At 37.9% G+C, this 27581-nt stretch overlaps 1 pseudogene across 1 annotated transcript in view; it reads left to right on the top strand.

Annotated features, from left to right (window-relative positions):
- LOC144313760 (ankyrin repeat domain-containing protein 26-like) overlaps window positions 1-26797 on the top strand; it is a 52126-nt pseudogene extending 25329 nt beyond the window's left edge. Inside the window, exons 6-8 of the transcript XR_013379395.1 lie at window positions 1852-2795; window positions 23304-23410; window positions 25947-26797. The product of XR_013379395.1 is annotated as an ankyrin repeat domain-containing protein 26-like (transcript). The remainder of the gene's footprint in view (window positions 1-1851; window positions 2796-23303; window positions 23411-25946) is intronic.
- The last annotated feature ends 784 nt before the right edge of the window (window positions 26798-27581 follow it).

Genomic DNA, 27581 nt, shown 5'->3' with positions numbered 1-27581 from the left:
CAATTTGAATGCCTTTAATGTCTTTTTGTTGTCTGATTGCTGAGGCTAGGACTTCCAGTACTATGTTGAACAGCAGTGGTGAGAGTGGACATCCCTGTCTTGTTCCTGATCTTAGGGGAAAGGCTCCCACTGCTTCCCCATTGAGAATGGTATTTGCTGTGGGCTTTTCATAGATGGCTTTTAAGATGTCGCATTCATTAATTTAAATGCATTTGTCTGCAGGTGTCAAATAGTGACATTCATAATGCCCTTATCTGAAGTAGAAGTTTTTATTATTTTGGAAAATAGTATGGAATTTATGAGCTTTCCATAAGCACAAAACTCTTGCTACTAACAACATATGTTTTAGTTTTTGGCAATTCCTTCACCACCTCTGTATTCATAGAGGGGTTAGTTTCACACTTCCACTGATGAACAGGAGGAAAAGTGTAGCCCGTTTTAAGACCTTACTTCAGATGTTAGTCTCCTACTTTTGAGATGAATAACAATTTGCTCCAAGTAGTATCTGATTTCATTACAAGGAGCTTTTTTTTTTTAATTTTTTTATTTATTTATGATAGTCACAGAGAGAGAGAGGCAGAGACATAGGCAGAGGGAGAAGCAGGCTCCATGCACCAGGAGCCCGATGTGGGATTCGATCCCGGGTCTCGAGGATCGCGCCCTGGGCCAAAGGCAGGCGCCAAACCGCTGCGCCACCCAGGGTTCCCTACAAGGAGCTTTGAAATAATCATATGCTGTAATATATACTTACTGATAATTTATTGATAAGTCTTTTGTTCCTAGTAAAATAGCTCAGTGTATTTTCCCCTCTTCTGCATTTATTGCCATTTTAAACATCTGAAGAGGAAATAAAATTAGTTGCAGCCACAAATAATCTCATGATTTTTCTAGGAGCTACATAAATTTTACCTTAGTTAGTATTGGTATTTTGAAATATAGGGCTTTTTTTTTTTCTTTTTAAAAGACTTTATGGATTCATTTGACAGAGCACAAGCAGGGGGAGTGGAGGCAGAGGGAGAGAGAAAAGCAGGCTTTCTGTGGAGCAGGGAGCCTGACACGGGACTTGCTCTCAGGATCCGGGGACCATGACCTCAGCCGAAGGCAGAGGCTTAACTGACTGAGCCACCCAGCCACTCCTGAAATACAAGGCTTCTTTTGTATTTAAGATTCACACTAGAGAAGTAGCTGCAGTTTGGTGCCAGAATAGTGGTAGTGGGTACAAAGACCTGGGGAATGTCCTGCAGCTCACTTAGTATTTTTAACCTCTCCATTCTGGAATTGTGATAACTAAAAGAGATAATTAATGTGTGCAGACATGTTTGTAGTACAATGCCTAGATTTATTAGTTATCAGTAGATAAAATTCTTATAACTGAGTATAGAAATGTTAGAAAAGTCGAATACGTATGGAATATTCTCAGGACAAAGTGAGGTTAGGAAATTGAATCTGTCCAAATATATGCAGAGCTAAGGGTTTTCCTGTGGACTGTGTTAGACATGAGACTATAAACTCAATTTTAGTGTAGTCAGATGTATTAGTTTTTTTCTTTCAAGCCTTCTGAGTTTGTTGTAAACCAGAGAAAGACCTTTCCAATTCTGAGATTCTTAGGATTTTGTCATGATTTCTTTTTCCTTTCATGCATTCATTGCTTTCAATTAAACTTTTGAACTTTGGGGAATTTATGCTTGTATAAAAGTTTGAGCTTGGATCCAACTTTGTGTTTTTCCAGTTGGATATCCACTTAACTGCAACCCATTCCTTGTATAAACATAGGATATTCTTTGATTTCAGAGAAAATCATGATAATGTCATTTTATTGAGTTCCAGCTAAAAGACTCTTGTTTTACTTAGGTTTCTCCTCCTCATGAAAAAGAAAAAGGTCTGTTACATGAAAACCGCATGTTGCAAGATGAACTTGCCATGCTAAGACTGGAAATAGACACAATAAGGAATCAGAAGCAGGAAAAGAGGTATTGTGAAGACACTGAAACTGAAAAAGAAAAGAATGACAGTCTTCAAAACGCCATAAAACTGAATGAGGTAACATTAACAAATGCAGTATTCCAATCTAGTGGGCAGCTGAATGTTGTGACAACTGAGAATACCATGCTGAACTCTAAATTGCAGGATGAAAAGCTAAATAGAGAAAGACTGGAAGCAAAACTTCAATCATACCGAGCTAGACTCGCTACAGCTATACAGGATCGTGATCAAAATCAGGCATCAAAAAGAGACCTAGAACTTGCTTTCCAGAGAGCAAAAGATGAGTGGTGTCATTTACAGGACAAAATGAACTTTGAGATGTCTAACCTAAAAGATAACAATGAGGTGCTTTCTCAGCAACTTTCTGAAGTCGAAAGTAAATTTAATGCCCTAGAAATTGAGCTCCAGTATACAAGAGATGCTCTCAGAGAAAAGACGTTGGCTTTAGAACATTTACAAAGAAACCCAAAACAAACACAGGGTCAGAAGAAGGAAATTGAGCAGAAATCTCAAAACGAACAAGGAAGTGAATAAATACATGGGAAAGCATGAATCCTTAGAAGAGAAATTATCCAACTAAAAAGTGAAAATATGTTGCTCCGAGAGCAACTAGATGATGCCTACAGCAGAGTGGAATGTAAAGAAAAGACTATAATTGATCTCAAAGACCAGGTTCAGGTTATTGTAAGAATGGTTCGAGTTGCAGGTGAAAAACGAGCTCTTCTACTGCGAGAAAAAAATAAGGAGTTAATAAATGTATACAGATAATGGAAAGAGCATTTAGATATGAAGATGAGAAAGAAGAAAGAGAAGTAAGTATTCAGAAAGACAAATATTTTTCAAGCTTCCTATTAGAAAGTTCAAAGTAATGTTTGGTTATGGCTTATTAGTACTATTTTTTTTTTTTTTCGAGAGAAATAGTGCACCTGCACCTAAATGGGAGTGGGGCAGATGGAGAGGGAGAGAGAATCCAAAGTGGGCTCTATGCCCAGTGCAGAGCTCCACTTCATGACCCTGAGATCACGACCTGAATGATTATGGGTCAGTTTTGAATCTTCATAACTTGTATCCAGCAAATAAAAATTAGACCTGAAAGGTGCTTTAATTTGAATAAAAATGCACGTCATCTATGAGAAACTTCAAGAGGTTAAGTTATACATTGTTAAAGAAAGGAGTCTGATATTAATAATTTATTGTTAGTACTACTAAAATAGTTTTAATTCTTGTCACCACGTTTTAATACCATGATGAACAGATAAGTGGAAATGCTCATACCTGAGTGTTTTGACCTTGAGGTTCAAATAAGTGGATTACCTTGACAACTAACTCCAGATTTGTCACATGAACTGAAGTGTAGGTGCTATATCTCAGTACTTTTTTTTGATAGCTTTTTAAGCATTTTCAGTTAGCATACTTTTATTTTTATTTATGTAAATTTAAATGTTTAGTCTCAAATCATTTATTCTTGTGACCTTTTCACTCTTTGAAGGCATCTACTTTTCACTAAATCATAATTTGGGATAACTGGTGACTTAGCAAAGCTATATTTGATTTCATCTTCCCACCACGGTTTATAATTTAAGCATTTTTCAAATAATTTGCTCATTTCAAAACTCCATTGGTAACTACCATTTGGGCTTAAAATTTTCCAATAGAATTGTATCTTTGTGATTTATTAATTTGGCACTGGATCTCCATTTTCAGGCTACTGAGGGAGGGATGGCAGGATTCTTGTATAGCAGGAGTGGAGTGAGCATGAACAGGGGAGGGATCTCTAGGAGCTGAGGCCAGGAGGAAGGCAGAAGCCAGGTTATGTAGGGGGCTTGAGGGCCATTAGTATGACTTCACATTTGTTCTGAGATAGTAACCTATTGGAAGGATTTGAGCAGAGGATTGAGTATGTGAAGAACTTGGAAGTTAATTTTAGCCTCTAATAAAAAAGAGAGAAAATATTTGATTAATGTAGAATTTACCACTGCTAGTCTCACCTATACAATACCCATTTCTTTTTGAGACTTCAGCAGGCTGGGAAGCTTTGCAAATTCATCAACAAGGAATGGAGAGTGGGGCTGAAATAATTATCTGTGTAACATAAAAAGGCTCCCTGCATGGAGCCTGCTTCTCCCTCTACCTGTGTCTCTGTCTCTGTCTCTCTCTCTCTCTGTGTGTGTGTGTGTGTGTCTAATGAATAAATAAATAAAAAATCTTAAAAAAAAGTTGGTAGTATTTTGATAGAGATTGCATTGAATGTAGAGATTGCTCGAGCTTGCATAGACATTTTAACAATATTTGTTCTTCCAATCCATGAACATGGAATGATTTCAGTTCTTTATGATTTCTCAATTTCTTTCCAGAATGTCCTGTCGTCTTTAGAGTACAGATCCTTGTCTCTTTGGGTGGGTTTATTCCGAGGTATCTTATGGTGTTTAGTGCAATGGTAAATGGAATTGACTCCTCAGTTTCTCTTTCTTCCATCTCATTGTTAGTGTATAGAAATGCAACTGATTTCTGTGCATGGATTTCCTATCCTGCTGCTTTGCTGAATTCAGGAAAAGGTCCTAACAATGTTGGCGTAGAGTCTTTTGGGTTTTCCACATAGGATATCATGTCCTCTGAGAAAAGTGAGAGTTTGAGTTCTTTTCTGATTCAGACGCCTTTTTATTTCTTTTTGTTGTCTAAATGCTGAGGCTATGTCGAACAACACTGGTTGTCCAGAGAGTGGACCTCCCTGTTGTGTTCCTGACCTCAGCGGCAAAGCTCTCAGTTTTTCCCCATTAAGAATGGCATCGGGTGTGGGCTTTTCATAGATGGCTTTTATGATATTGAGATATGCTCCCCTCCTCCCTGCACTGTGAAGAGTATTGATCCGGAAAGGGTGCTGCACTTTGCCAACTGCTTTTTCTGCATCTCTTGAGAGGATCCTATGGTTCTTATCCTTTCTTTTATTTCTGTAGTGTATCACATTGATTCACCTGCAGATGTCGAATCACCCTTGCAGCCCAGGCATAAAACCCACTTGGACATGGTGAATCATCCTTTAATGTAGTGTTGAATCCTCCCAGCCAGTGTCTTGGTGCGAATTTTGTTTGTTTGTTTTTTTTGTTTTTATTTTTTTAATTTTTATTTATTTATTTATGACAGTCACAGAGAGAGAGAGAGAGGCAGAGACACAGGCAGAGGGAGAAGCAGGCTCCATGCACCGGGAGCCCGATGTGGGATTCGATCCCGGGTCTCCAGGATCGCGCCCTGGGCCAAAGGCAGGCGCCAAACCGCTGCGCCACCCAGGGATCCCTTGGTGCGAATTTTGGCATCCGTGTTCATCAGGGATATTGCAGTGTAATTCTCCTTTTGGGTGGGGTCTTGCTCTGGTTTTGTGATCAGAGTAATGTTGGCCTCACAGAGAACACTGGAAGGTTTCCCTTCCATTACTAATTTTTATAAACAGCTCTGAAGAATAGATTAATTCTTCCTGGAATGTGTGGTAGAATTCTCCTGGGAAGCCACCTGGTCCTGGACTCTTGGTTGTTGGCAGATATTTGATGACTGCTCCCATTTCCTTGCTGGTTATGGGTCTGTTCAGGTTTCCTGTGTCTTCCTGTTTTCAATTTTGATAGGAAGGGATCCATTTCTTCCAGATTGCTTACTTTGTTGGCATATAGTTGCTCAGAATGTGTTCTTATAGTTGTCTGTATTTCTCTGGTGCTGGTCGTGATCTGTCTTCTTTCATTCACGATCTTATTTCTTTGGGTCCGTTCTCTTTTTGATATGTCTGTCCAGGGGTTTATTGATCTTATTCTGTCAAAGAACCAGCTCCTGATTTCATTGATGTGTTCTACTGTTCCTTTGGTTTCTATTTCATTGATTTCTGCTCTGATCTTTATGAATTCTCTTCTCCTGCTGGTTTTAGGTTTTAATCTTCTGTTCTTTTCCAGCTCCTTTAGGTGTAAGGTTAGCTTGTGTACTTAGGACCTTTCTCATTTCTTGAGAAAGACTTGTATTGCTATATACTTCCTTCTTAGGATGACCTTTACTACATCCCAGATGTTTTGAGCAGTTGTGTTTCCATTTTCGTTTGTTTCTATGAGGTTTTTAAAACTGTGCTTTTATTCCCTGGCTTGATTCTTTAACCTCCGTGTATTTGAATTCTTTCCAAATTTCCTCTTGTGATCAAGTTTCAGTTTCAAAGCATTGTGGTCTGAAAGTATGCAGGGAATGATCCCAATCTTTTGGTATCAGTTGAGACCTCATTTATGACCCAGTACGTGATCTAGTATGGAACATGTTCCATGTGCACCCGAGAAGAATGTGTATTCTGTTGCTGTAGGATGGAATGCTCTGAAGTTATCTGTGAAGTCCATTTTGTGCAGTGTGTCATTCAAAGCCCTTGTGCCCTTGTGGATCTTCTGCTTAGATGATCTGGCCGTTACAGTGAGTGGTGTGTTAAAGTGCCTATTATTATTGTATGACTATCAATGTGTTCCTTTAATTTTGATATTAATTGGTTCATAAGGGGGCCTGGGTGGCTCAGTCGGTTAAGCCCTTGCCTTTGGTCAGGTCATGTTCTCAGGGTCCTGGGATGAAGCCCTCATCAGGCTCCCTGTTCAGTGGGGAGTCTGCTTCTCCCTCTCCTGCTGCCCTTGCTTCTGTTCTCTCTCTGTGTCAAATAAATAAATAAATGAAATCTTAACAGAAAATCGGTTTATATAGTTGGCTGCTCCTACTTTAGAGGCATTAAAACTTATAATTGTTCAATTTTCTCTTTGGATAGACCCTTTAATTATGGCATAGTGTCTTTCTTCATCTCTTAATGCAGTCTTTGGTTTAAAATACAACTTGTCTGATATCAAGATTGCCACCTCAGTTTTTTTTTTTAATGTCCTTTAATATGATAAAATGGTTTTCCACCCCCTCACCTTCAATCTGGGGTTGTCTTTGTGTCTAAAAATAAGTCTCTTACAGATAGCATATCGATGGGTCTTGCTTTTTTTTTTTTTAATCGACTGGGATACCCTGTGTGTTTTGGTTGGGGCATTTGGCTTGTTTACATTCAGAGTAACGATTGAAAGATATGGATGTAGTGCCATTGTATTACGTGTCAAGTCCGTGTTTTGGTGTACTGTGTCTGTTCCTTTCTGGTCTGTGTTACTTTTGGGCTCTCTGTTTGCTTAAAGGTTCCCCTTTACCACTTCTTGCAGGGCTGTTTTAGGGATCACAAATTCTTTTAGTTTCTGTTTGTGCTGGAAGCTTTTTATCTCCCCTTGTGTTTTGAATGAGAGCCTTGCTGGATAAAATTCTTAGCTGTAGATTCTTCTCATTGAGCACCCTGAGTATATCATGCCAGCTCTCTCTGGCCTGCTATCTCTTTGGATAGATCCGCTGCCAGTTGAATATTTCTCTCCTTCTTGGTTCAGGGCCTCATGTTCCAAGCTGCTTTCAGGATTTTCTCTTTGTGTCTGAAATTTGCAAGCTTTGCTTGGAGATATTGACCTATTTTTTATTGATTTTGAGGAAGGTTCTCTGTGCCTCCTGGCACTTGAGTGCCTGTTTCTTTCCCCAGATGAGGGAAGATCTCTGCTATAATTTGCTCAAATATGCCTTCTGCCCCCTCCTTCCCCTCTTTTTCTGGGATCCCCATTATTGTAACATTGTTTTGCTGTGTGGTACGACTCATCTCTCAAATTCTCCTGTCATCGTCCAGTGGTTGTTTCTCTTGCTTTTCCTCAGCTTCTTTATTCTCCATTGTTTTGTCTTCTATATCACTACTTCTCTGTGAAGCCTCATTTATCCTAGCAGTTAGAACCTTCATTTTTTATTGCATCTCACTAAGATTAGCCTTTTTTATCTCAACTTGATTAGATATCAGTTGTTTTATTTCTCCAGAAAGGCATTCTCTAGTGTCCTCTGTGTGTCTTTTAAGCCCAGCTATTATCTTGATGGTCATTATTCTGAACTCTCGCTCCAGCCTCTTCCTTCTATCCATGCTGCTTAGGTTCTGGGCAGTCAGTACTACCTCTTGTTTTCTTTGTGGCGGTGAGTTTTTCCATCTTGTCATTCTGTCCAGAGAAGAAGAGATGAGTGAGAGAACAGAAAGAAAAATATCAAGAATGACCCCAGATAAATACATGCTAAACAAATCAGAAGAGACCCGAAGCCAATTTAAAGGTTAACAAAGGAAAAAAAAAAATAAAGGTTAACAAAGGAGATAATAGAATTAGAGAGATCAAGAGAGCAGAGCAGTACACTGATACTATGTGAATTTTGGTCTTTTTGTTAGGAAATTGCATCCCCAAATGGTTAAGAGGAAACCTTGTATATATACAAAAATAAAATTAAATACAAGGAAAGTCTAGAATGTAAGTGTAAAAATGGAAATTAAAAGTCAAAATAAAAAGGATATTATCGGAGATCCCTGGGTGGCGCAGTGGTTTAGCGCCTGCCTTTGGCCCAGGGCGTGATCCTGGAGACCTGGGATCGAATCCCACGTCGGGCTCCCGGTGCATGGAGCCTGCTTCTCCCTCTGCCTATGTCTCTGCCTCTCTCTCTCTCTCTGTGACTATCATGAATAAATTGTAAAAAAAGATATTATCACCCAGTTGAACAGAACTGAGCAATATACCATATCCTATGTCTTTTTGTTAGAGAAATATATCCCAAAGGAAAAACAAGCAGGACTTACATGTATATAGAAATAAAATTAAGTACGGTGAAAGAATAGAATGTAACTCTGAAGGTGAAAGTTAACCAAGACTTGCAGAAAGTGGTCACTTTTCTATTTGTAGAAATGCTGCAATTCTTTCCTTAGATCTCTGGTTGATTTCACAGGTGTTCAGAATGATTTGAAAGCTCTCTGGCTGAATTTCTGGGATCAGACAAAACTATGTTCTCCTCTTGCTCTGCCATCTCTGACTCAAGTGGCTTACATTTTCTTCCTGCATTTTCTAGTTATAAAATATATCATTCATACAAAAATATATGTCTGACTTCATGAAGAATAAAATGAGCAATTTCACTACTCAGATTTTTAAAAAAGTCTTTCCGATGTCTCTGAAGCTCCCACCTGGCTTCCTTTCTGCTTATTTGCTGAGTATTTAAGTTTTGCTCTGATCCGCCAAAACTTTTCTGTCATTTAACTTTGTTTCTCTGCATTGTTTGGCATCCTTCACTTTCCTAAGAGTGTACTAGCCAAGGTATTAGATTTTTGTTTAAAACAGTCTCATAGGCCATCATCATACATTCCCTCTCTGCTGATTTCCTTTCTTCTACAGCTCTGCCTCTTCCTTCTTCCTCTGAATTCAAACTTTATAAATATTTTTCTTTCCTGTTTCTCTTTCTGTTTTGAATGATGTCCTTTGATGTTTTTTGTCTGTATTTTCTTTCCTTCTTTTAGACTGTGGTAGGTGGGTACCAAAATGTATTTTTGTGTCTTTATGAAACATTAATAGATGAGGATGCTTTTCTTCCTCACCGTGGATTACTAGCCTCTACTACCTAATAATAGATTAATTTTTATATTCACATACTGGAAATAGATATTAATAATAACTTACAAGAACTCTTAATATAGTTACCCTGTTAACTCTTTAACTGCCATATGTGTCATAAAGATCTTTTCCATATTTTTTTACTTAGCAATGTAAGTTAGTTGGTATTCTCTCAAACAATGAGAGATTGGAACAAATGAGATATCATAAGTATAGATTTGTTTATGTGATAGAACATATTATCTATTTAAATAAGTACTAAATATTTCTTCTTAAAGGACCTGACTTACTCATTCTATACCTTCTGCAGGCTTAAGAACCACTTAAACATGTTAAGAAGGATGTTAAGTAAATATGAAAATGGAGAGCTTCCTTTCTATGGGGATTTAAAAACCAGTCAAACGGAAATGGAAATTCAGATTAATATGCTAAGACAGAAGGTAATTTTTAATTAGTTTTGGGACTCTAAAATCATTGGGAAATAAACCCCTCTGTGCTTTGAGCAGTAAAATACAGATTTTCCTATTAATCTTACATACTTGATATATATTTTTGGTAATAACTTTATTGAGATATAATGAACATAAGATGCATATTCAAAGACTACCACAATCCATTTTAGAACATTTTGTCACCGTAAAAATAAACCCTATGCCCTTTAACTGGCACCTCATGCTAGTTTCCCCCTCCCTATTCTTCTTAGCCATAGGTAGTCACCGTTCTAGTCTCTGTCTCTATCAATTTGCTGCTGATTTTGGACAGGTCATCTCAATGGAATCACCAAATATTTGATCCTTTGTGACTGCCTTCTTTGGTTTAGCATGTTTTTAGATTTATTTTGTGCCATGTGTCAGAACGTTATTATTTTTTTATTTCTGAATACTATCCCACCATATGGACAGCCCACATTTTATTTATGTATTTATCATTTGGTGGACGTTTGAGCTGTTACACTTTTTGGCTGTTGTTAATAATGCTGTTGTGAATACGCATGTACAAGCTTTTGCGTGAACATTTCACTTCTCTTGGGTATATACTTATAAATGGAATTGTTAGTTCATATGTTAAAGGACCTTTAACATTTTTGGTTTAAACCTTTTGAGGAACTGCCAGACTATTTTCCAAACTGGCTGCACCATTTTACATTTATGTCACCAGTGTTTGAGGATTCTCATTTTCCCTGATTCTTGTCAATGTTTGTCATTATCTGTTGTTTTTGTTATAGCTATCCTATTGGGTGTAAAATGACACGTTGTAGGGGTATTTTCATTTGTTTCAAATTTTTATTTGAATTCTCGTTAGTTGACATATCATGTAATCTTGGTGTCAGGAGTAGAATTTAGTGATTCCTCACTTAAATACCCAGGGCTCATCAGTACAAGTGCCTTCCTTAATACCCATCACTCATCTAGCCCCCCCTGCCCACTTCGACAGCAACACTTAGTTTATTCTCTATGGTTGAGAGTCTCTTATGGTTTGCCTCTCTTTCTCTCCTTTTTTTCCACCTTCCCCTATGTTCATCTGTTGTTGGTTTTTTTTTCTCTTAATTCCACATAGGAGTGAAATCATATGGTATTTGTCTTTCTCTGACTTATTTCACTTAGCATAATACACTTGTTGAGTTCCATCTGTCTTGTGGTTTTAATTTGCATATTTCTTAGAACTAGTGATGTTGAGCATCTCACCTTTATATGTGGTCATTATTCATTTCTATATCTTAAAGAACTAATCATTTATTTTGCCCATTTTTATATTGGACTGTCTTCTCATTATTGTAAGAGTTCTATCTATATCCTAACTACAGACCCCTTATCAGGGATATGATTTTCAAATATTTTATTCATCACCTTGCCTTTTCACTTTTGCTTGATGGTTACATTTGAAGCATAGAAGCTTTTATTTTTTAGATTTTGATGAAATCCTTAATCTGTTTCTGTCTTTTGATGCCATATTTAAGAAACTGTTGCCAAATGCAATCACAAACATACACACCTGTTTTTTCTATGAGTTTTATAATTTTAGCTCTTAATATTTCATGTTAAGTTTGTACATATGTTGTGAGGTAGAGGTCTAATTTTATTACTTTGTGTGTGGATATCCATTTGTCTCAGTACCATTTGTTAAAAAGACTATTCTTATTCCATTTTAGTGTCTCGACACCCTTGTTGAAAATCAATCCACCATAATTTGAGAGTTTATTTTTAGATTCTCAATTCTAATACATTGACCTATATGTCTATCCTTAGGCCACTACCAAATCAAATTTTATGAGAATTCTTTCCTAGTCCTCTTGCAAATTACCACTCATTTATATTACAATTATGTAATAAGTCAATGTAGTAGAACCTAACTTTACTCCTGTAGAGACTTATACTTTTTGAAGGAGCCTTTTGCCAGCTTATGTCTTGCTGACTACCTGACCCAATGAGAAGCCAGGCTCAAAAAGATAGAGTCCCGTTTCTCTTCTCCAGTAATACCTGTAGTTTCTCACTCAGTGCCTCCCGCATCCATTTCCATCGTCTTGGTTGTAGGATCCACTGTCTACTATGTACTTCGTTGTGTTTTATTAACTTGTTATAATGCATAGACTCACCCATAGATTTCACCATCTAGGATATAAAGGATTAACTCTGGGTTATCAGCCTTGCTGTTTGGAAGTCTTGCTAATCCATCATCTTAAAGTTCACAATTAGATACTCTTTTGACCTGGTTCTTGTGCATACAAGACTGGCGCCGATCCCGTTCTTGGCACAGATCCTACATTCTTGGAAAACAGAGTTGCCTGTATCCATCTTCTTTTACTGAAATAGATATGCATAGCTGTACTTTGATAGGTCAATACATAATTAATAGAATAAACATTTCATTACATTATGTCAAGAATACACCTGTAAAATATCTTGTTGCATTTAATTGAATTATCAGGGAAGCCCGGGTCCTCAGTGGTTTAGCACTGCCTTCAGCCCAGGGCGTGATCCTGGAGACCCAGGATTGAATCCCACGTCAGGCTCCTTTTCAATCCTTTTCACTGCCCTTTTCAATCATGCTTGCCTCAGTTCCAGCACAGCAAGCCCTTCCCCCAGAAGACCAGTACAAACCCCTGCGGACACCATGTGTCCCGACCAGAGTTTTGCAGGGTCTCAGTTCCAGTGGAGTGTGACAGGTCTCATTTCACAAGCTAGTTCAAACCTGCTAGATTCAGGCCAAGTACCAAACACTGCCCGCAGCAGATACTGAGAGCCTATCTCTCAGATGACTGGCCTGAGGGATAGAGGAGCCAGAACCCAGTAGCAGAGTGCATGCCACACACCCTGGAGACCCTCCCTCAAGCACCAGGCCCTGGGCACTACGGGACCATTTTCAGTGGTCCATTACTTTCAGGAACAAGTGACATAACTGGCTTTTCTAACCCAGAGAAACTGTCAGAGACCTAGACAAAATGAGAAGACAGAGGAATTTATCTCAAATGAAAGAACAGGATAATGCCACAGGGCCAGAGATCTAAGTGAGAGAGAGAGAAATAACGTGCCTGGTGGAGGATTTAAAGCAGTGACCATAAGGATGTTCAGTGGACTTGAGTAAAGAATGGAAGACCTCAAAAAAAAAAAAAAAAAAAAAAGAATGGAAGACATCAGTGAGACCCTTACAACAGAGATAGAAGAGTTTAAAAAGAATCTGAGATGAAGAGTGCAATAAATGAAATTAGAATACAGATCTGGAATATTCTCTAGACTAGATCATACATTAGGCCACAAAACAGGCCTTAGGAAGTACAAAAAGATTGAAGTCCTACCATGCACCTTTCCTGACCACAATACTATGAAACTAGAAGTGGACTACAAAAAACCGTCTGAAAAGACCACAAATACATGGAGGTGAAATAACATCGTACTATCAATGTGTGGGCCAACCAGGAAATAAATGAAGAAATTTCAAAATACATGGAAACAAATGAAAATGAAAACACAATTGTCCAAAACCTTTGAGATGCAGCCAAAGTGATTCTAAGAGGGAAGTATATATAGCAATACAGGCCTACCTCAAGAAGCAAAAAAAAAAAAAAAAAATCTCAACACAAACTAACCTTACACCTAAAGAAGCTAGAAAAAGAACAACAAATGAAACCTAAAGCCAGCAGAAGGAAGGAGATAATAAAAATTATAGGAAAAATGGTGGTCCTGGGTGGCTGAGTTGGTTAACTGACCAACTCTTTGATTTTGGCTAAGGTCACGTTCTCAGGGTCCTGGGATTGAAGCCTGCTTCAGCCTCCAACCTCAGTCTACTGGTGGATTCTCTCTCTCCCTTTTCCTCTGCCCCTCCCCCCCCGCCCCAATAAATAAATCTTTAAAAAAAAACATTAGAGTGGAAATAAATGATATAGAAACTAAACACAAATAAAAATAGAACAGATCAACAGTAGCTGGTTCTTTGAAAAATTTAATAAAATTGATAAGGCTCTAGCCATAGTTCTCAAAAAGAAAAGGGAAAGGACCCAAATAAAATCACACATGACAGAGGAGAATAACCAACACTGCAGAAATCCAAACAATTATAAGAGAATATTATGAAAAATATATGTCAACAAATTGGACAACCTAGAAGAAATGGATAAGTTCCGAGAAACATATAAATTGCCAAAACTGAAGCAGGAAGAAAGTAGAACAGAATGCTAACCAGCCAAGAAATTGAATCACTCATCCAAAAACTTCACTCACCATAATACCCTCCAGTTCCATCCACCTGGAAGCAAATGGTGGGTATTTGTCATTTCTAATAGCTGAGTAATATTCCATTGTATACATAAACCACATCTTCTTTATCCATTCATCTTTCGTTGGACACCGAGGCTCCTTCCACGGTTTGGCTATCGTGGCCATTGCTGCTATAAACATCGGAGTGCAGGTGTCCCGGCGTTTCATTGCATTTGTATCTTTGGGGTAAATCCCCAACAGTGCAATTGCTGGGTCGTAGGGCAGGTCTATTTTTAACACTTTGAGGAACCTCCACACAGTTTTCCAGAGTGGCTGCACCACTTCACATTCCCACCAACAGTGCAAGAGGGTTCCCTTTTCTCCACATCCTCTCCAACATTTGTTGTTTCCTGCCTTGTTAATTTGCCCCATTATCACTGGTGTGAGGTGGTATCTCATTGTGGTTTTGATTTCTATTTCCCTGATGGCAAGTGATGCGGAGCATTTTCTCATATGCATGTTGGCCATGTCTATGTCTTCCTTCATCTTATAACCTTGAGATCATCCTGAGCCAAAACCAAAAGTTAGACATTAAACCAGCTGAGGCACCCAGGTGCCCCTAAGATAAGAAATTTAAAATTGAAGTATTAGGACTTAATCTCAACTGAAGCTTTTCCTTGGAACTTCCTGTCAAATGAAAACATTTCTGAAGATAGGAAATTGTAGAAGATAACCTTTACCTGCCTTTTTGAAATTTATAATAGTATTAAATATGAATATTTATAATTGGAAATACTTGATTTCTATAAATCTAAATATTTTCCATTAATTTAAATGTTTAATAAAATGAGCTGTCCCTGGTCATGAATCCTCAGTTTCTTTTGGCTTAAAGTTCTTTGAAAATCAAAATAAGAATTACTTTAAAAAAATTCTTTTGTTATTTTAGTCCTCTTTTCCCATTAAGCTTTCAAGAACTAGAACTTTTTTTAGTTCTTGAAAAATAAAATGCTGACCATATGACTAGAAGTGCAATAGACCTGTTGTATATGCCATTATTTCATTTAAGGCACCATAGATTGTATGATGCCCCACTACATTATGTACCAAGGAGAAATTTTTTAAAATACTGCCATTTATAGTTGTAAGACATTTTGAATTATAAATTGCATTGCAATGTCAGAGATATTAAAAGGTGACAAAATGAGCATCTTGGAATCATTGAAATATAGTATTCTTGCTCATCCTTAAAACACAGCTGCAAAGAAGGCATAATTGGATCACTTTACCTAATTGAATGTTGTCTTTGTAAGTTGTAGTAGTAGTTATAATATTTCTCCTAGGAAGTATTCTAAACGCTGTGCATAGTTCCCCATTTAAGGATCATGATGAGGTCTTGTGAGATAACTATGCTTTATTTTATTTATTATTATTGTTTAATAATGTCTATAACCAACATGGGGCTCGAACCCCTGGCCCCTGAGATTGAGTCACATGCTCTTCATAGTGAGCCAAACAGGAGACTCAACATAAGTATTTCTATGCCCATTTTGTGGATGAGGAAATTGTGAAAAAGCTAAGTGATAACTATTAAGTGACAGAGTTCAAGTAGGAATCAAACCCAGGTTGAGCTGCCTCCTGAGGTCATGCTCTTCCTAATCAGATAGGCTGCTCTTTTAATAGAGTGGTGAATAATCACTAATAAATATTGTACTTTCTTCAAAAGAAAACTAAATCTTTGTTTTGAAGTCATAAGAAAAACATGCTATTTAACATTTACAATTACATTAATTAATTGCATGTTTTGAAATAGTACACTGTAATTTCCTGACAAGCCCTTTCACTTTCACAGGACTGCTCTCCACTTGGCCTGTGCCAATGGCCATGTTGATGTGGTGACTATCCTGGTAGAGAGGAAATGCCAGCTCAACCTCCGTGATGATGAAAGTAGGACAGCTCTAATGAAGGTATGTGGTCACAGCTAAGTCTGCCTGAGATAGATTAGATTTAATTACTTGGAATGAACATTTGTTGCATTTAAACATAAGTTGTTGGTAAACCTGTGGCATGTTTAATTTAAATTCCCCCAAATTATATTCTGTTTCTTGGTGTAATACTGACAGGCTGTACAATGCCAAGAAGAGGCATGTGCAACTATTCTGCTGGAACACGGTGCTGATCCAAATCTTAAGGACAACAAGGGTAACACCGCTCTCCATTATGCAGCCTTTGGTGACAATGTATCAATAGCAGAGAAGCTGCTTTTACAGAATGCAGATATAGAGGCAAAAAACAAGGTACAGATCAACTTTATTTACAAAGTATTTGACACTATGAATATATTATATATTTAGCTGTAAAAGATTTTATTTTATATACACACACACACACAAACATACACACACACATACACATATATATATGTACACACAGATGCTGAATTTAATACATCAGGTCCTGTCATCATGGAAACAACTCCAAAACCAAGGCAGGGAGGCCTAGAAAAAAGTGATGCATATGTAAAAGGCAAAGTTCCATCTCCCAGCCCCCCTTCTACCCCAGGAAGGAAATCTTCCCGTTAGGGCCTGGGAGTAGATGGTGCCCTCAGAGCCCAGGATTGAAGGCCTAGAGGGGAGTGAGGTGATGATGGAGGCTGAGTACTGTGCAGAGGCTTAGGAAATGGGTGCTTCTGGGGATGAGTAGGAGACCGTGACCCAGAGGAGTAGCTTGGGTGAGTGTAAATGCGAGGAGAAACCAGCAGGTTGTAATAGGCCGTGGGCACTCTAGGCCCTAAGGTTCAGAAGATGAGAGCAAGGGAATCAGGTCATGACATCCTACAGGTGGTATCTGCTTGTGCTGGTAGCCACTCTGCCAGCCATGTACCACGGTGAGGCCTCCCATTCCAGAGAGTAGCTCCTGCTCAGCCTATGTAGTTCCTCAGTTGGGTGGTAGGTGGCCATGGGGAGCTGGTGATGACCACACTTGCTAGTCTCCCTGTGTTTTCATTGACGTGCATTGCCTTCAGTGGCTGCCCTTGCGGAAACACTGTTGTGTGCCATAGATAGGGTCAATTTCTCATATTTGGAAGCTCAAGCATTTACTGAATGATAATATTTGGAAATAACTGTCTAGGGTTTCACTTTAAATAATGATACTTTTTATTTTTAAATATTTTATTTATTTGAGAGAAAGAGAGCATGAGAGAGAGCAAACATGAGTAAGGAGGAAAGGCAGATGGAGGGAAGAAGAGGCCTTCCCACTGAGCAGGTAGCCTGAAGCACCGGGCTTGATCCCAGGATTAGGATCATGACCTAAGCCAAAGGTAGATGCTTAACCCTCTGAGCCACCCAGGCTCACAATGATCCTCATCCTTCCTTTTTTTTTCTTTTTAAAGATTTTATTTGTTTTAGAGGGAGTGAGTGGGGATATGCAAGCAGGAGGTGGTGAGGGAGAATCTGAAGTAGACTCTGCACTGAGCCTGACTCAGGGCTGGATCTTATGACTCAGATCATCACCTGAATCAAGACCAAGAATCCTATACTTTTGGGTGCAATTGTAAATGGGACTGACTCCTTAATTTCTCTTTCTTCAGTCTCATTGTTAGTGTGTAAGAAATGCCACTGACTTCTGTGCATTGATTTTGTATCCTGCCACACTGCCAAATTGCTGTGTGAGTTCTAGCAATCTTGGGGTGGAGTCTTCTGGGTTTTCTATGTAGAGTATCATGTCATCAGTGAAGAGGGAGAGTTTGACTTCTTTGCCAATTTGAATGCCTTTTATTTCTTTTTGTTGCCTGATTGCTGAGGCTAGGACTTCTAGTACTATGTTGAATAGCAGTGGTGAGAGTGGACATCCCTGTCTTGTTCCTGATCTTAGGGGAAAGGCTTCCAGTGCTTCCCCATTGAGAATGATATTTGCTGTGGGCTTTTCGTAGATGGCTTTTAAGATACATAGGAATAAACCTAACCAAAGAGGTAAAGGATCTATACCCTAAAAACTACAGAACACTTCTGTAGTTCTCCTCCCGTTCTGTAGTGCTCATCCTGTCAAGTGCCCCCCTCGGTGCCTGTCACCCATTCACCCCCACCCCCCGCCCTCCTCCCCTTCCACCACCCCTAGTTCGTGTCCCAGAGTTAGGAGTCTTTATGTTCTGTCTCCCTTTCTGATATTTCCCACACATTTCTTCTCCTTTCCCTTATATTCCCTTTCACTATTATTTATATTCCCCAAATGAATGAGAACATACAATGTTTGTCCTCCTCTGATTGACTTACTTCATTCAGCATAATACCCTCCAGTTCCATCCACCTGGAAGCAAATGGTGGGTATTTGTCGTTTCTAATGGCTGAGTAATATTCCATTGGATACATAAACCACGTCTTCTTTATCCATTCATCTTTCGATGGACGCCGAAGCTCCTTCCACAGTTTGGCTATTGTGGACATTGTTGCTATAAACATCGGGGTGCAGGTGTCCCGGCGTTTTGTTGCATCTGTATCTTTGGGGTAAATCCCCAGCAGTGCAATTGCTGGGTCGTAGGGCAGGTCTATTTTTAACTGTTTGAGGAACGTCCACACAGTTTTCCAGAGTGGCTGCACCAGTTCACATTCCCACCAACAGTGTAAGAGGGTTCCCTTTTCTCCACATCCTCTCCAACATTTCTGGTTTCCTGCCTTGTTACTTTTCCCCATTCTCACTGGTGTGAGGTGGTATCTCATTGTGGTTTTGATTTGTATTTCCCTGATGGCAAGTGATGCAGAGCATTTTCTCATGTGCATGTTGGCCATGTGTATGTCTTCCTCTGTGAGATTTCTGTTTATGTCTTTTGCCCATTTCATGATTGGATTGTTTGTTTCTTTGGTGTTGAGCTTAATAAGTTCTTTATAGATCTTGGAAACTAGCCCTTTATCTGATACGTCATTTGCCAATATCTTCTCCCATTCTGTAGGTTGTCTTTTAGTTTTGTTGACTGTATCCTTTGCTGTGCAAAAGCTTCTTATCTTGATGAAGTCCCAATAGTTCATTTTTGCTTTTGTTTCTCTTGTCTTCATGGATGTATCTTGCAAGAAGTTACTGTGGCCAAGTTCAAAAAGGGTGTTGCCTGTGTTCTCCTCTAGGATTTTGATGGAATCTTGTCTCACATTTAGATCTTTCATCCATTTTGAGTTTATCTTTGTGTCTGGTGCAAGAGAGTGGTCTAGTTTCATTCTTCTGCATGTGGATGTGCAATTTTCCCAGCACCATTTATTGAAGAGACTGTCTTCCAATGGATAGTCTTTCCTCCTTTATCAAATATTAGCTGACCATAAAGTTCAGGGTCTACTTCTGGGTTCTCTATTCTGTTCCATTGATCTATGTGTCTGTTTTTGTGCCAGTACCACACTGTCTTGATGACCACAGCTTTGTAGTACAACCTGAACTCTGGCATTGTGATGCCCCCAGGTATGGTTTTCTTTTTTAAAATTCCCCTGGCTATTCGGGGTCTTTTATGATTCCACACAAATCTTAAAATAATTTGTTCTAACTCTCTGAAGAAAGTATTTTGATAGGGATTTCATTAAACGTGTAAATTGCCCTGGGTAACATTGACATTTTCACAATATTCATTCTTGCAATCCATGAGCATGGAATATTTTTCCATCTCTTTGTGTCTTCCTCAATTTCTTTCAGAAGTGTTCTATAGTGTTTAGGGTATAGATCCTTTACCTCTTTGGTTAGGTTTATTCCTAGGTATCTTATGCTTTTGGGTGCAATTGTAAATGGGATTGACTCCTTAATTTCTCTTTCTTCAGTCTCATTGTTCGTGTATAGAAATGCCATTGATTTCTGGGCATTGATTTTGTATCCTGCCATGCTACCAAATTGCTGTATGAGTTCTAGCAGTCTTGGGGTGGAGGCTTTTGGGTTTTCTATGTAGAGTATCATGTCATCGGCGAAGAGGGAGAGTTTGACTTCTTCTTTGCCAATTTGAATGCCTTTAATGTCTTTTTGTTGTCTGATTGCTGAGGCTAGGACTTCCAGTACTATGTTGAATAGCAGTGGTGAGAGTGGACATCCCTGTCTTGTTCCTGATCTTAGGGGAAAGGCTTCCAGTGCTTCCCCATTGAGAATGATATTTGCTGTGGGCTTTTCGTAGATGGCTTTTAAGATGTTGAGGAATATTCCCTCTATCCCTACACTCTGAAGAGTTTTGATCAGGAATGGATGCTGTATTTTGTCAAATGCATTCTCTGCATCTAATGAGAGGATCATATGTTCTTGGTTTTTCTCTTGCTGATATGATGAATCACATTGATTGTTTTACAAGTGTTTGTTTATGGTATATGTTGATAAAGATTTCAAGATTTTCAGGATAATCCATATTAATTTATAATATATATTATGTATTTATGTTAATTTCTTAGAAATAGAATTTTCTTTTTCTTTTTCTTTTTTATTTCAATACTTTATTTATTTATTCATGAGCGACACAGAGAGAGGCAGAGACCTAGACAGGGAGGGGAAGCAGGCTCTCTGTGGGGACCCTGATGCAGGACTTGATCCCAAGACCCCAGGATCATGATATTCGACCACTGAGCCACCCAGGTCCCTCAGGAATGAATTTTCCAAATTAGACTTTATAAGTTGTTTTTTATATTCCTTTTGGAATATCTGCAAGCCATTTGTGGTTAATCCTGGTTCTAGTTGGCTAGATTATGCATATTGCAGATAGTATTATCTTCCTCCTTGGTATTATTCCCCCAAAATGCAAATAATTTAGTAGCTTTGATTATGCTAAAAATAATCTGTATAAATCAGTATTAGAATTTTTTGCTTTATTAAAATATTTTATTTAAATTCAATTTGCCAGTATATAAACACCCAGTGCTCATCCAGTATTAGAATTTTTATTGATTAAAAAAAAAGGAATTTTTATTGATAAGCCATTATATTTTTATTTCTGATTTACATTTTGCCTATAATATAAAATAATTATAAATAGCAATCATAGTGGAAACTAGAATACAAACAGGTTTTTTTTAGAAGTAGATATGCATTAGCGTCCCAGAATTATTATAATTGAGAATAAAATCTCATATCGACTTATTTTCCTTAGTGTAATATCCTAAGTCAGTCATAGAAAGACAATTATATAATCTCATTCACATGTGGAATTTAAGAAACAAAACAGGATCATAGAGGAAGAGATGAAAAAATAAAAAAAGATGGAGTGAGGGACAAAGCATAAGAGACTCTTAATTATAGGAACCAAACTGAGGGTCACTGGAGGGAGTAGGGTGGGAAAATGGGTTAACCGGGTGATGGACATTCGGAGGACACATGATGGAAGGAGCACTGGGTGTTACATAAGACTGATGAATCACTGACCTCTACCTCTGAAACTAATAATACACTATATGTTATTAACTGAATTTAAATTAAAAAGGTAAAATTTTAAAATCTCATATTGAGCTTTATAACAGCTAAGATAAAAATTAATCATTTTATAATAGAAATTTCAGGGACTACTTATTTATGGATCTATTGATTTATTTTTAAAATTTTATTTAAATTCAATTTGCCAGGGGATCCCTGGATGGCTCAGCAGTTTAGCGCCTGCCTTTGGCCCAGGGCGCGATCGTGGAGTCCCTGGATCAAGTCCCACGTCAGGCTCCCAGCAAGGAGCCTGCTTCTCCCTCCTCCTGTGTCTCTGCGTCTCTCTGTCACTCTCTCTATGTCTATCATAAATAAATAAATAAATCTTTAAAAAAATAAATAATTTCAATTTGTCAACATAAAGTATAAAACCCAGTGCTCATCTCATCATGTGCCTTCCTTAACCAAGGATTATTTAGTATTAAGCAATCAAAGTTCATTTGAATCTTGTTTCTTTTATTTTTATTTATTTTTATTTTTAATTTTTACAAAGATTTATGTATTTCAGAGAGAGAGCGCACACATGCACAGTCTTGTGGGGGTGGAGGAGGGGCAGAGGGAGAGAGTATCTTAAACAAACCTGGTGCTGAGCACCCAGGGGAGCCCAGAACCCAATGCAGGGTTTGATCCCACGATCCTGAGATCACCACCTGAAACAAAACCAAGAGTCCCTCAATTAGCTGCGCCAACCAGGTGCCCTGAAACCTCTCTCTTTTCATTCAGAGTCCATCTCCTTAGTGACTTATTTGGAGCAGAAGTGATTTATGTTGACATCTGAGCTCCCCATACCACTGATAGAACAGAATCAAGCAAGTTTGTACAACCTGGAGAAAACCTTCACTTTTATTGGAAAGTTCTTAAAACTATACCCCTGGGAACTCTTATTTCTCAAATATTAAGGTTTGCTACAAAAAGGTATTGTCAAATGGGGATAAGCAAATTTAGGACTTCTTTTCTGCTAGATATATAGTGCAGTTTTGTAATATTTCTCAAACACAAATGATCACTGAATCTTTCTTTTGGGGCACAGTATGTACCTTCTTGCAAGTATATATTCTTTGGAATATAAGAAACACAACTCCAGAGATATTCATTAAAATCAATAAAATACTTTAAGTATTTACTACTATGTTTTAGAGATTGGGGATACAGAGATAAAAAAAAAATAACCCCTTCCTTTGAGAAGCTCTTGGTTAAATGGGGTGAAATAAAATAACTAGAGTATACCATGATCTATATTGTGATAGAAGCAAAGATTCTTGGAACCAGGCAACGTTTGAAGTGAGTTTGTAGAATGACTGCCGTTCATCTGTTGAAGAGGTAGAGGTCTATTTTATTTTTTTAATTTTACTTTTTAAAATTTTTATTTTTTTGAGAGAAAACGAGCGAGCAGAAGAGAGAGCACAAGTGGAGGGGAGGGACAGAGGGAGAGGGAGAAGCTGGCTCCTTGCTGCAGAGGGAGTCCAAGGTGGGGCTCCATCCTGAGACCCTGGGATCATGACCTGAGCTCATGAGCTGAAGGCAGACACTTGACCAACTGAGCCACCCAGGCTCCCTGAGAAAGGAGTGTTCTAAAAAGAAGGAGAAGCTAGCAAAATCACAGAGGGATGAGAAGGAAGGGGCTATTTTTATTTCTTTCTATATGTTTAAGTTTAGAGGATCATTTAGAAGTTTTACAATTCAGTATGCAAATATGTAATTTTGTAAATTATAAGTTGTTTTTGCACTTTTACAGGATGACCTGACACCACTTTTAGTTGCTGTAAATGAAAACAAAGAGCAAATGGTGAAATTTTTAGTAGGAAAAGGAGCAAATATACTTGCAGTTGATAAGGTTAAAAGGTACAGTATTTTTTGTTATGTTTTTTTCTTTAAACCTTAACAATTTCTCAAGTTGGAAAGGTTAGCTTGGTAGCAAGAGGATTAATTTATAATTATGTGGTAAAAATGTCGGCATGAGATCAGTTAGGTAGAAAGCAATTATTCTGACAGGCCAACATGAAGAACAGTGTATAGCAGAATTCAGAATCCTTTGTAAAATTGATCGATGTCATTTGCAGTAGTTTTTTTGCCCTATGATTTTATATTAGCTAAAAGGGTTTCATATTAATATTAGTTTTATAGTGTAGACTCCCAACTTTTAGTTATTTTATAACACAATTTTGGACCTCTTAACCCTTTTATTAATGTTTTTTAAGTTTCTACTTCGTACTTTTCCTTAAAAGATGCATATTAAGCATTAATAGGAGTTGTTTTGTTTCTTGGATGACTCTTTGCATTATTACTTTTTGTGGAAGAATACTGATGTTGTTAGATGATCCTGAAGTGGTTAATTACCATTACCAGCTACTATGGGTTCATCAGTTTTTATTTTTCATGTCCTGTATGTTTTATTATTTTCATTTTTAATTGGTATCAGTAGAAGGATGAAAGAGAACTTTATTTGAATAGACTTTTACTTTAATGAGGAGAAATCATAGTTGGGTGATAAAGAGAAAAGAGATGGGCTTTAGATTCACAGAAGACTAGGTTTAATTCCTAGCTTGCCTCCTTGCTGGATATGTGACCTTGGAAACATTATTTACCATCACCAGATGCATTCATTTCCAGATATGAAGAAGAGGATAATAATATATTCTTCAAGGCTGGTTGTGTATAAATAATATTTTATATATATAGCATTTAATTTAGTGCCTACTACATGCTTAACTTAGCATCATTAACTGCAACTATGTCTGTTTTATTAGTAGTAGTATTAATATTATTGTTTTAAACCTGTAAATAGCTTTTACACTGACCTGGCCTCCAGGTGGCTTGGAGGTACACTGTATCAGTTTAAGGAAGAAATGGGGAATATTTTTAAAATGACTTTATTTATTTATTCATGAGAGACACACAGAGAGAGCTAGAGACACAGGCAGAGAGGGAGAAGCAGGCTCCATGCAGGGAGCTCGATGTGGGACTCAGGCCCTGAGCCAAAGGCAGAGATGCTCAACCTTTGAGCCACCTAGGTGTTGCAAAATGGAGAATTCTTTTTAAAAACCCTCACCTATTGAGACAAGTGATCTCAGCATAGTTTCTTGTTCATCAAAGGATTTTAAATTAGCAACTTCTAATATAATACTCATGTGGAACAATAGGCTTCTTTATTGTTCCTTCATTTTAGCCATGGGGGTAATTTTCAAAGATGAACACTTGAACATGTTAGTGGTCAATTCTGTAGCAACAAGTGAGATGTTACCCTGATAAAATATATCAAATTAGGTGCTTAAATACTCTGAGTTCTTAAGGATGAAGTTATCTTTCTGTTATTTTAGAACGGTCCTCAAGCTTGCTATAAAATATGATGTAAAAGATGAACCATGAAATATACTCAGGCTTCTCTTTAGAAAGGTTTCCTTAAGATGTATATGGATGGACTGCAGAAGAATATGCTATTATTAATAGTTTTAATATATAAGTGTTTTCATTAAATGCTAGTCATTACTGTGCTACCTGCGTGGCTCAGCTGTTGAGCATCTGACTTGGACTCGGGGCGTGATCCCGGGGTCTGAGGATTGAGTCCCACATCTGGCTCCCTGCAAGGAGCCTGGTTCTCCCTCTGCCGATGTCTCTGCCTCCTCTCTCTCTGTAAGTCTGTCATGATTCAGTAAATAAAATTTTAAAATAAAGTGAAAATGACTTAAAAATGCTAGTTATTACTATACCAGGGTTTAAAATATGGTAAAATACTGTTACTTTCTATGTAACAGCTGAGAAGTTATAATTTGATTCAGGTAGTTTGGGGATGGCAGTGAGTTAGAGCCTATCATCACCCAGAAACAAAGCAAAAGGCTAGACTAGTTAGGAGTAGCAATGGGTGCAGGATTCTTTATGTCAGGACTCTTGAGACCTTTATCCTTAGGGATCCTCACTGTATCTGTTTCATTCCAACTATAACCCTTCTGCGTGGGGTACACATAATGTTACATCTGGGTGCTTTTAAAAAAGATTTTATTTATTTATTTGAGAGAGAGCACAAGTGAGGAGGTGCAGCGGAGAGAGAGGGAGAAGCCAACACTGCTGAGCTGGGAGCCTGACACAGGGCTAGATCCTGAGACCATGACCTGAGCCAAAGGCAGATGCTTAATCTACTGAGCCACCCAGGCACCTCATTATCTGTTTTTTCTAACTAGTTACCTGTGTCTTAAGATGTTCAGTTCAGTAGAAAACTCTATACTTTTCCTTGAGGGTTATGGCCTATACTTCCCCCCTTGAATTTTCCAAGAACATAAGGGCTTCCCTAATACCAGAGAGACATTCCTCCTTCATAAGCCATTTGGATGGAAAAAAGGACATGCTCATCATTCTGTGGTTTCCTTTGATTCTGTTCCTGCAGCATCACTATTGAAACTGGTTCTGCACTCTGATCATGATTGACTTTTACTCCCAGGATGCCCTTGCTGATCTTCATTCCTCAGTCCTCATGGTGATCCACACTTAGACTTCAAACTTACAACCTTTTTTAGTTTATTACATATGATTATGTGCTCAGCTGCTATTCCAAAGCACCGGCGTGCTGTTCTGGCAGCTGGGACTCCTGGCTTTAGCCCCATACACCCTTTCCTTCACACTCAAAAACCTTATGTGGAAACCATATGTTAGCCCAGACCTTCATGATGAATTATCCTTTGAGGATTTTGTTCGTCTTTTCTGCTAGCAGATTTTAGTTGTGACCATTCTAAGCTGTTAAAGACATTCAAATAATGCTACAGGAAGAGACTGGACTTTGCTTTCCCCCTTGTTCCTAGATCTATACCCCAAGCCTGCTTTAAATCCTGTGGAGTGCCTTTTCTTATTAGGTCATGGAAGGTCTCATATTGCCCTTCCCAGAGTAGTGGGCATCACCTTTCCTGAGAGGCCATGTTTTGGGTATAATATCTCATTAAATCCTCCTCTAACAACCTTGTAAACTAAGACAATAAGATTCCTATTTTAGAGGAAGACTTTGACTGGAAGAGAAGTGCCTGGTCCAAGAACAAATAGCTGTTGGTTATAGAGCTAGGACTTCAGGGTTTGAGACACTTTCCATTATGGCAAGCTCTTAGTTTACTGAGCTATAATGCCCTCAATTCATGACTAGTTGATCTTACTTTTGATTCTCCTTTAATTATAATTACATACTTAATAAAAGTTTTTAGAACTTATAAATTTTAAGTATCTATTGGGTAATTTAAGTTTTGATGTTAACTCTGATATTGTTTGAAATACTCAAGAATTTGGTACATTTGGTAAATGTCTTTCATATCAGTATTAAAAGAGTAACATTGTTTATCACTCTTTGTTATATGTAGCAGTCACCAACTAATTTCTGAACATAAAGAAGAAATGAAACCTGAAAATTCTTCACAAAGTCACAATCTAGGTATGACTTTTTAGAGTGAATTACATATGGTGGTCCTAACATAGATGAAGTCAGAGTAAGGAAGTTTTGATAATGAAAGAGCAATGAAAAAAAGAAAAGAAATCCAATGTGTAAATTGCATGGGTATTTTTTTCTTAATTTCTTTCTTAATAGTCTAGGATTCAGAATTATTTAAGAAGTTAATTGTAGGAAATATAAGATATGAGGCAATATTGTCTGAAAAAAATTCGTTATTTTAGTTTTTTTAAAGATTTTATTGATTTATGCATAAGAGACACACAAAAAGAGGCAGAGACATAGGCAGAGGGAGAAGCAGGCTCCGTGCAGAAGCCCGATGTGGTACTCAATCCCAGAACCTTGGATCACAACTTGAGCCAAAGGCAGTTGCTCAACCACTGACCCACCCAGGTCCCTTATTATTAGTTTTGATACCTAAAATCCCACATAGTATCTTTGTGTAAATAAGGAAAAAAAGATTTTTAAGTTAGTATGTTTTATGTTTCCTCTATAAACATTATAAAAAATTATACTTCTTATAAAAATGGATCTTTTAATTTTTACAAGTAGATTTCACTTCGCAAATATTATTACATAGTGATTTGTCTCATT

This window comes from Canis aureus, chromosome 5 (assembly GCF_053574225.1).
Source record: "Canis aureus isolate CA01 chromosome 5, VMU_Caureus_v.1.0, whole genome shotgun sequence".
In the NCBI taxonomy this organism is placed as follows: domain Eukaryota; kingdom Metazoa; phylum Chordata; class Mammalia; order Carnivora; family Canidae; genus Canis; species Canis aureus.
Note: the sequence above shows the minus strand (reverse complement) of the source record. Positions and strands in the feature narration are given on the sequence as shown.